The sequence below is a fragment of the Triticum urartu genome, chromosome 6A (genome assembly GCF_056163025.1).
Source record: "Triticum urartu cultivar PI428250 chromosome 6A, HENAU_Tu73, whole genome shotgun sequence".
Lineage (NCBI taxonomy): Eukaryota > Viridiplantae > Streptophyta > Magnoliopsida > Poales > Poaceae > Triticum > Triticum urartu.
The window spans coordinates 408,424,279-408,432,711 of NC_141878.1; positions in this window are offsets into that span (position 1 = coordinate 408,424,279).

Here is an 8,433-nt window from a genome sequence, read left to right on the forward strand (position 1 = left end):
CGCCATAGAGAGGGCCGGCCCTCCCCCTCCTCCACTCCTTTATATACGGGGGCAGGGGGCACCCCAAAGACACACAAGTTGATCAAGTTGATCGTCTCTTAGCCGTGTGCGGCGCCTCCCTCCACCATAGTCTACCTCGATAATACTGTAGTGGTGCTTAGGCGAAGCCCTGTGTCGGTAGAACATCAACATCGTCACCACGCCGTCGTGCTGACGAAACTCTCCCTCAACACTCGGCTGGATCGGAGTTCGAGGGACGTCATCGGGCCGAACGTGTGCTGAACTCGGAGGTGCCGTACGTTCGGTACTTGATCGGTCGGATCGTGAAGACGTACGACTACATCAACCATGTTGTGCTAACGCTTCCGCTTACGGTCTACGAGGGTACGTGGACAACACTCTCCCCTCTCGTTGCTATGCATCACCATGATTTTGCGTGTGCGTAGGAATTTTTTTGAAATTGCTACGTTCCCCCAACAAACCTATCGTGCCAGAGGCAGGAAAGTTCAGAGCTTCTCATAGTCTTGAGGGTAGTGTACACAGGCGGTGCTACTATTTTAGTATAGTATAGCCCTGTGTCGAACGGAGAAAGCCTTTTGATAGCATGTTTACCATTTGCATCTGCTCGATGATGAGTATACACTCTTGGTCATACTCGTAATCGGTCTCAACGTGAAAACCATTAGCGCGGATGTCTTTAAAGCTCAAAAGAGTACGAGTCAACTCCGGATACAACAATGCATCATTAATGATCACAGTTTGTCCCTATAGAAAGTATGAAGGCGGCTCGTCTGGAGCCGAATACGTTCGAATCGGAGCAGGCGATCGTCACAACAATTCTCAGAGATTTTAATAGACTCAAAGTACCCAGTTTCTCGCAAAATGGTATTAGTGGTACTGCTATCAACAAGGCACATTTCCTCCACTCGGGTGCTACACGTGTTCTAAAATATGACATCGAATTAATGTAACGTAGCGAGGAAGAAGCTACATAAATAATAAATGCACACATTTCAGAACATAACAAGCTATCAAAATTCAATAAAGGAATAAATGGATGAATGCAAAGATCATCCAGACGCCAAATGATGAATAAGGTTTTGCTCTAATAGAGTACAACCCATCGGAGATGAATATATCAGTTTAATTTAGGGAATTATAAACAAATGGGAAACCAAGAGAATAAATGAGGGGGCCATTTACTCTAGTCTAGATGTCGAGACGGCTAAGCATCTCCAAATAGGAGAGCTTTTGCCAGGATAACATCACCATTGAGTTCGTGTGTCATGGAAGGGGGGACCCCAATGGCTCTACATTGGGCACCTATAAGGCGTTGCCGTATGAGCCGATGGTGCTCCCCCTAGATAATATAGACACCCCCAAGCAGTTGCGCAACAATGGTTCTACTCCTCTCCATGGGGACAAACAATGTGCTCCAGCCTCTCGAACAACCCTTGTGAGAGCAATCTAAAAGACTAGGGCACTTCAGTTTGTCATGTACACATTTTGCAAGGTACCACGGAGGTGGAGTTGAAGAAAGTGCAGCAACCGGCATTCACCCTAGGAGTGACAGCGACCATCTGGGTCGAGTCTATCGCCCTAAGTCATTCAGACTCGAGGACAACCTCCACGTTGAATGACAAGGTGGGATACCCTAGCCCATACACTATCCGCGCATTCACCCTAGGAGTGGTGAAGACCATTTGGGTCCACAAGCCTATCACCCTCTAGGGTCACTCGGATCCGAGGATGATCTACACGTTGAATGCTCGGTGGGGTAGTAGAACCCTTTCTGGGCCAACTCGATGGACTCCCAGTTTATTGATTCCGCCCAATCAGCGATTATGAAGGGGTTACATCGGGTAATCCATGATGTAAAAGCGATGATGATACATTTTATTCATCAAACTGACGTTTCGATATTTATGGCATGCTAAAATATGCATTACATAGTGATTAAAAGTAAGCAACAATTAATCTACAACAGTAAAAGCATATAATAGAAGCATGCATGTTAAGCGCGTCCTAGACGTGAAAATTGGCTCTAACATCAAATTCCCGAAACATTAAGCACACATTTTCCACGAAAACAGACTGAACCGACGGCTTATGCGCAAAATGACTCAGCTGGAATATAATGCGCATAAATACGGAAAAATCTGAGTGTAAAAATGTAAAAACGCACGAGTGGAACATGGCGGCGGCGGTTGACCAAGGCAGCAGCTCGCTTGGTCGCGGCGACCAGCAGGGCCGGTGACACACGTAGCAGATCGGCGCGCGTGGTTCGATGCGGGAGCTCGGGCGGCCACGACAACGGCCAACGGGGGTCACGCGCGGTAGTGCGGCGGCGAGCACTAGGCCATGCCCGGCTCGCGTAGTGCGCGGCGGCGCTCTCAGGCGCTCGGCTGCCCGCGGCAACGTCCGACGGCAGGCGATGTGTCAGCAGGGTCCGCGCGCGATGAGATGCCTTTGCAGCAAGGCGTTATTACCATGACGCGGCTCGGCCACTACAAGCGCGGCGACGTGCGTGACCAGCGAGCCTAGGCACGCGGCGGGCAGGCTCGAGCAGAGGGGCGGTAGCCGGCTTATTACGCAACATGCGCGGATCATCGTACAGCCGAGGCTTGGCGCGATGGCGGACATCGACGAGGACCGACACAGCTCGGCCATGCGAGCTGGCCATCCAGCACGGGACCGTGGTGGTGGCGCCCAATCGTTGACCGCCGTGAGCAGTGGCGCGCAGGCAAGCCTGGCAGCGACCAACAGCGCGAGCATTGCAGGAAACACGACGCGGCTGTTGCCCTGCAGCCGAGGCAAACGGCGGCTGACGGACCTCTTGTGATACGGCCAACAAGGCTGTTCACGAAGACGCCGGGGCGATACAACAAGTGCACGGTGATTTGCATACACATAACACATGCAAGTCATCCAGACGGCATGTATGAGTTTGGGAAGACGATTTCGTCTCTGCTGTTCGACGTCGGACGACACAAACCAGCGGGAGGACGCGTGCACATCCAGTGCATCGCGGTGGTGCCGTGCTCATCAGGGCACCGTCTCCATACAACATAGTCAACAAATTCATCTACATGCAAGATCGATCCGCATTAGCGGGCGACATCAAGTCCTCCGCAATCTCACGAGAAAACTCGACACCGTTGGTAAAGTTTAATCCGAAAAATTACGGAATCGCAAAGACGGAATCACAACAGCGAGAGGAATCCTTTTTTGCGAACAAATTCCGGATCCATACTTCCGCGAGATCGACGAAAGCCTGCTCGATGCAAGCTTGACGCAGGCTTGATGTAGAGTTGGAGGATCGAAGCGTGCTGATAACATGTTTCACAACTCCTGCCAGCGAGTCTGGTCCAAGGTTGTGGAGCGGGAGCTAGCATCGTAATCGATTACATACAGGTACAGAAAGTAAATGGACACAGAAATATAGAGAAGAGTCTTTCTTTATGAGCAAAATGCATCCATGATCATTAAACTTGTGTCGAAATCTCACTTTGGTCATTGTACTTAAAAATACGGTCACTATATACGACTTGAGGTGATTATACGGTCACTGCCTCACTGTATAGTCCCGTATTTTACCCTGTTGACTGGTCAAACATCACAGCACCCTCTCTCTAACTTATGTGGGACCCACATGTCAATTCTTTTTTAAAGAAAAACTCTGCGTGGCATGAGAATCAAACCAGGGATCTCTACTGAAGCCCACGTACTCTAACCACTATGCCCACACAATGGAGCGTTATGAATATTTAATTAACAGGCACAAAACACACTTACACAGTTACACGCATGCACGCAACGCTTTGAACCCTTGCCGTGCTCATCATGGTGTCCATGTTATGGAGCTAAGGCATCTTCAGCTGTTGGCCTATCAGGAGGAGCAAAAAATCGCGCCCTGAGGACGCACCGGCGCTAAACCGCGCACTGGAGGCGTGATGCCCCCTAGTCGCGCCCCTCACGGGTTTTTAAAATATTTAAATTCGGCACAAACACAACACAAACACGTTCGAGTTCGTTCAAATTTAAACATATTTTTAAAAAAAAGAAAAACTACCGCGGGCTACCCCCGCCGCCGCCCGCCTCCCCGCCCGCCCACGCGGTTCTACATGCCGAGGAGACGGTAGAACCGCGTGTAGTCACCGCCGCCGCCGCCGTCGTCATCGTCGTCGTCGCCCCCGCCGACGCCTCCGCCGTCCCTGCTGCATCCCTCTCCCGGTTGGCGCGGCGGGTTGGACGGTCCGGGGGCGTCGTCGTCGTCGTCGATGTCGAGGACCACGACGCCGTGCTCGTCCTCGTACCCACGCTTGCGGGCGGCGATCTCCTCCAAGGCCCGGTGCTGCCGGACCATCTCGTCGCGGAGGTAGTCGTCCCGCGCCCACCGCAGGGCATCCTCGTCGGAGAAGCCACGCCGGGCTACCTCCTCGTACTCCGCGGGGAGGTCGGGCTCCGGCTTGGGCTCGACGAGGACGAAGCGGCCGGTGGGGGAGGCGTTGTCGCCGATGCGGACGCCGGAGCTGCGGGTGCGCGCGCTGACAGGCGCGCCCTGGGGCTCCGACTTGACGGGGCGGAGGTGGAGGCAGGGGGAGCCGGCGGACGAGGAGGAGGACCCCCCCGGTCTCCATGCATCTCGGGGTCCAGGAGCTTCCCCGGCGGCGTGTGAAGGACGGGGGAGCGGGGTACTCGAGGCGCGGCGTGTTGCCGCCCTCGATATACTCGAGGACGGCCTCCGTGCGTCCGGGCACGCCCCAGCACTGACGCCGGCCGACGGTGTTGAGCCTGCCGGAGGGCTCGACGCCGTTGGTGGCCTCGAGCTGCTCGGCGTGACGGCGGCGGAAGTAGGGCTCCCAGAGCGGGCTGTCGGGGACGTACCGTGGCCCCTCCCTCGCCGCACGCGGCAGGGACGAGCGGATGCGTGCGATCTCCGCACGCCGCGCCGCGCCGGTGGGTATCGGGGGCACCAGCACGCCGCCGGCGCAGATCCTCCACGCCCCGGGCACCCGCATGTCCGGCGGGACCGGGTACTCGGCCTCGAAAAGGAGGCGAGTCTCGCTCTCGTGAAGATGGCGGTGGCCGAAGCCGTTCGCCGCCGCGTCGTCGCCTGGGAAGCGCTCGGCCATGGGTGCTGGAGACGGCGAGAGAGAGGAGAGGGAGGAACGACGACGGCGAGAGAGATGAGAGGGAGGAACGACGACGGCGAGAGAGAGGAGAGGGAGGAACGACGACGGCGAGAGAGTGCGAGTCGTCGAGTGCGCTGGGCGCGTCTTATATAGGCCGAGGCGCCGCCCGTGCACGAGCCGCCGTGAGTACGCGTGGCGGGCGAGGGAGGGCGAGGGACGCGCGTCATCCGGTCTTCACTGCGCCGCCCGTGAGGCATCAATGGCGCAGGCTGACCGGCGCGGCAGCGCGGCAGCTTTGGCATTGATTCGCCGTGGGAAACGAGGCGATGAGGACGACGAAGGGGCGAGAAGAGGGTAGAGTCGCTGACGCGGCGGGCCCGTGGCTGTTTCGCCCCAAAACAGTTCGCCCCGGCGCCCCCGGGCGCCCCCCAGCGCACCGGGTTCGGTCTGGGTCCGCCGGCGCTGTTTTCGGTCCAAACCGGTGAAAATCGGGTTTCTGAGATGTAACTGGACCGATTTTTCGACGCCAGCGTAAAAAAACGTTTGGAAAAGCCTTTTTGAAAGCGTGGCTGGAAATGCTCTATGGCCTGTGCGGCTGTACGTGCATGCCGATGAATGGGAGCATGCCAGTGTGCAAGCGAGGACACCGGGCTGAGCTGCTTGTGCCCCAGACATTGGAGAGTCCATGTCCGGCTTGGACTGGAACAATCGCCGTTGAGGTCGGTACCTGCGCGGCTGCGCCAACAGCGGCGATGGTGGCCGGGCTTATCAAAGTGCAGGTGGCGATGGTGTGAGCGGAGCGGCGGATCCTCAGATGATGCGCCCGTCGGTGAAGACAGCGAACGTCCTATATAGTACTAAGTATATATTTATGTAACAGACGTACTTCTTCGTCCGGTAATATTTGTTATTAAAATGGATAAAAAGGGATGTATCTAAAATTAAAATACATTTAGATACATCTCCTTTTATTCGTCTTGATGACAAGTATTTTCGAACGGAGGAAGTACAAACTAGAGGTATAACAATGGCCATGTGGATGAGTCTTAAGTATAAGGATTGTTGTCTTTTTTTTGGAATAAAGCTCTCTGATTTCTCGCAAAAAAAAAGGATTGTTGTCTTTTTTGTTCTGGGAAAGGAACACTGAAGGGAACTGATGAAGAAAGTCGGGAGCAGGGATCGTAGCATGCAGCGCCGTCCAGCAAGCGCTCCATAGCATGCATGCATGCACACATGCGGCGGTACCAGCCTAAGAAAAATTGCTGCTGTGTGCTGTCCACAGATCGATCCAGAGGTCAACTGACACGTGGGACCCTCATAGGGTAGAGAGAGGGTGTTGTGATGTTTGACCAGTCCACAGAGTAAAATACGGAGCTATACATTGAGGTAGTGACCGTATAATTACCTTAAGTTATATATGGTGCCCGTATTAATTATTGACCATATTCTTAAGTACAATGACCAAAATGAGCTTTTGACACAAGTTCAATAACCACGGGTGCGTTTTACTTTTTCTTTATTAATCCTCTTCTCTTTGTATAACTACTAGGGGGTGAAGGGATAAGTGCCCACTTTAACATTAAGTGAAGAGACTTGTCTATAATAGGTCAATGACTTGTTTCATCTAAGGCTCAAGTTTCCCAACAATACCAACGGTCTATTCCCATGTAATTTGCTGCGTACAGACAGCTTGTTTCCCATTGTGCGAGTCTGTCGCTAGCCATAGGCCAAATAGAGTGCAGATCGGGTGTTGGACCCAGGAAGCAACCAACTCGAGAGACTGCCTCCGTGGCGACTTCCGGCGATGGTCCGGCGACTGGCGTGGTGCCGAATCCTCCCTTCCTCTGATCTCCTCTTTCCTGCTCCAAATTAATCGCTGATCTCCAGTCTCCGCCTTCCTTTTTTTTCCTGCCCTCTCAATCTGGTAATCCCTTAGGATCTAGACCCTGATCCCCTTTTGTTGTTCGTTCTCTTTCTTTTTTCAATCGATTTGATCGGATCCCTCACTATCAGCGCCCCCCATCTGGTTCTTCTCCTCCCTTTTTGCTGCTTGCTAATCTCTAGCATCTCCACTTCCATAGGTGTTTTCCCCTTCCCTGGTTGGTCTTGCGTTCCATTGGTCCTTCTGTTCAAGGCTATCTTCCCTTTCCCACAGCCCTCCTGCTGACACTTTGATTCAGGCCTCCTATCACTGGTAGACATAGTGTGAACTGGTGCTTTAGGGCCTTGGGATTGTTAGGTATCAAGTCTCCACTTTGTAGCTGCCGATTGCCTTATCCCTTTCTTTGTTTCGTTGGTACCTGGTGGTGACTCTTATCTCAGTTATCTGAGACAGCTATCCCGAGTAGCACCTTGTATCTGCTGGTAATTTATTACAGCTTTCTAGCGTCCTGCAAGGCGCTCGGATCAGGAGAGCCCGTGGAAGCCCAAATCCAGGTTGTTCTGCTTTCATGTAGGTTATTCGACGCCCTCTGCTCAGTTGTAGCAGGCAGCCTATACTTTATTCTTCAGGAACTGGTGATATCCCTGTTCTGTGTAGCTGGGTAAGGACCAAGTTCAATGAAATTAATAGCCTGGAATTGCAGAGGCAAAGGTAAGGGCCTGGGTAGTCAAAAGATGGTGTACCTTGACAATTTGATGAGATCGACGAACGCCCAGGTAACCTTTGTGTCAGAAATCAAATCCTCTAAAGTTAATGCCAATGATTTAGTCAATCGATTCGATATTGTTCATGCTGAAGTAGTGCCATCAAGGGGGAAATCAGGTGGTCTTTGGTTAATGTGGACAGACGAAGTTCGGGTAAATGTCCATATAGCAAATTTTCATGTGATCTTAGCCTCTGTTGTTAATATAGCTTCCAATGTTGATTTTCCGTTAATCTGTATTTATGGGGATCCTCATCACCACTATACTAATCAGATTTGGAATTGTATTACCTCTTTTGTGTATGATAATCAAAGCAAGCCTATCTTATGCATGGGAGATCTTAATGATATTCTCTATGATGAGGACAAGAGTTCTCCCTATGTTAATAAATACCGTATGCATGCTTTTCATGCTTTAGTCAAACAATATGGCTTCATTGATCTAGGATACAGTGGCCCTGCTTATACTTGGACTAATAAGCGATGCACTTCTAGACCTATTATGGAGCACCTTGATCATTGTCTTGTTAATGCTGAATGGTGTGGTATTTACCCAAGCTCAAATGTTTTTAACCTGCCTATCATCTACAGTGATCATGCTCCTATTCTTCTATCTACTGAAGCTCAAACTCGTAAACCTAAGAAGAACTTTA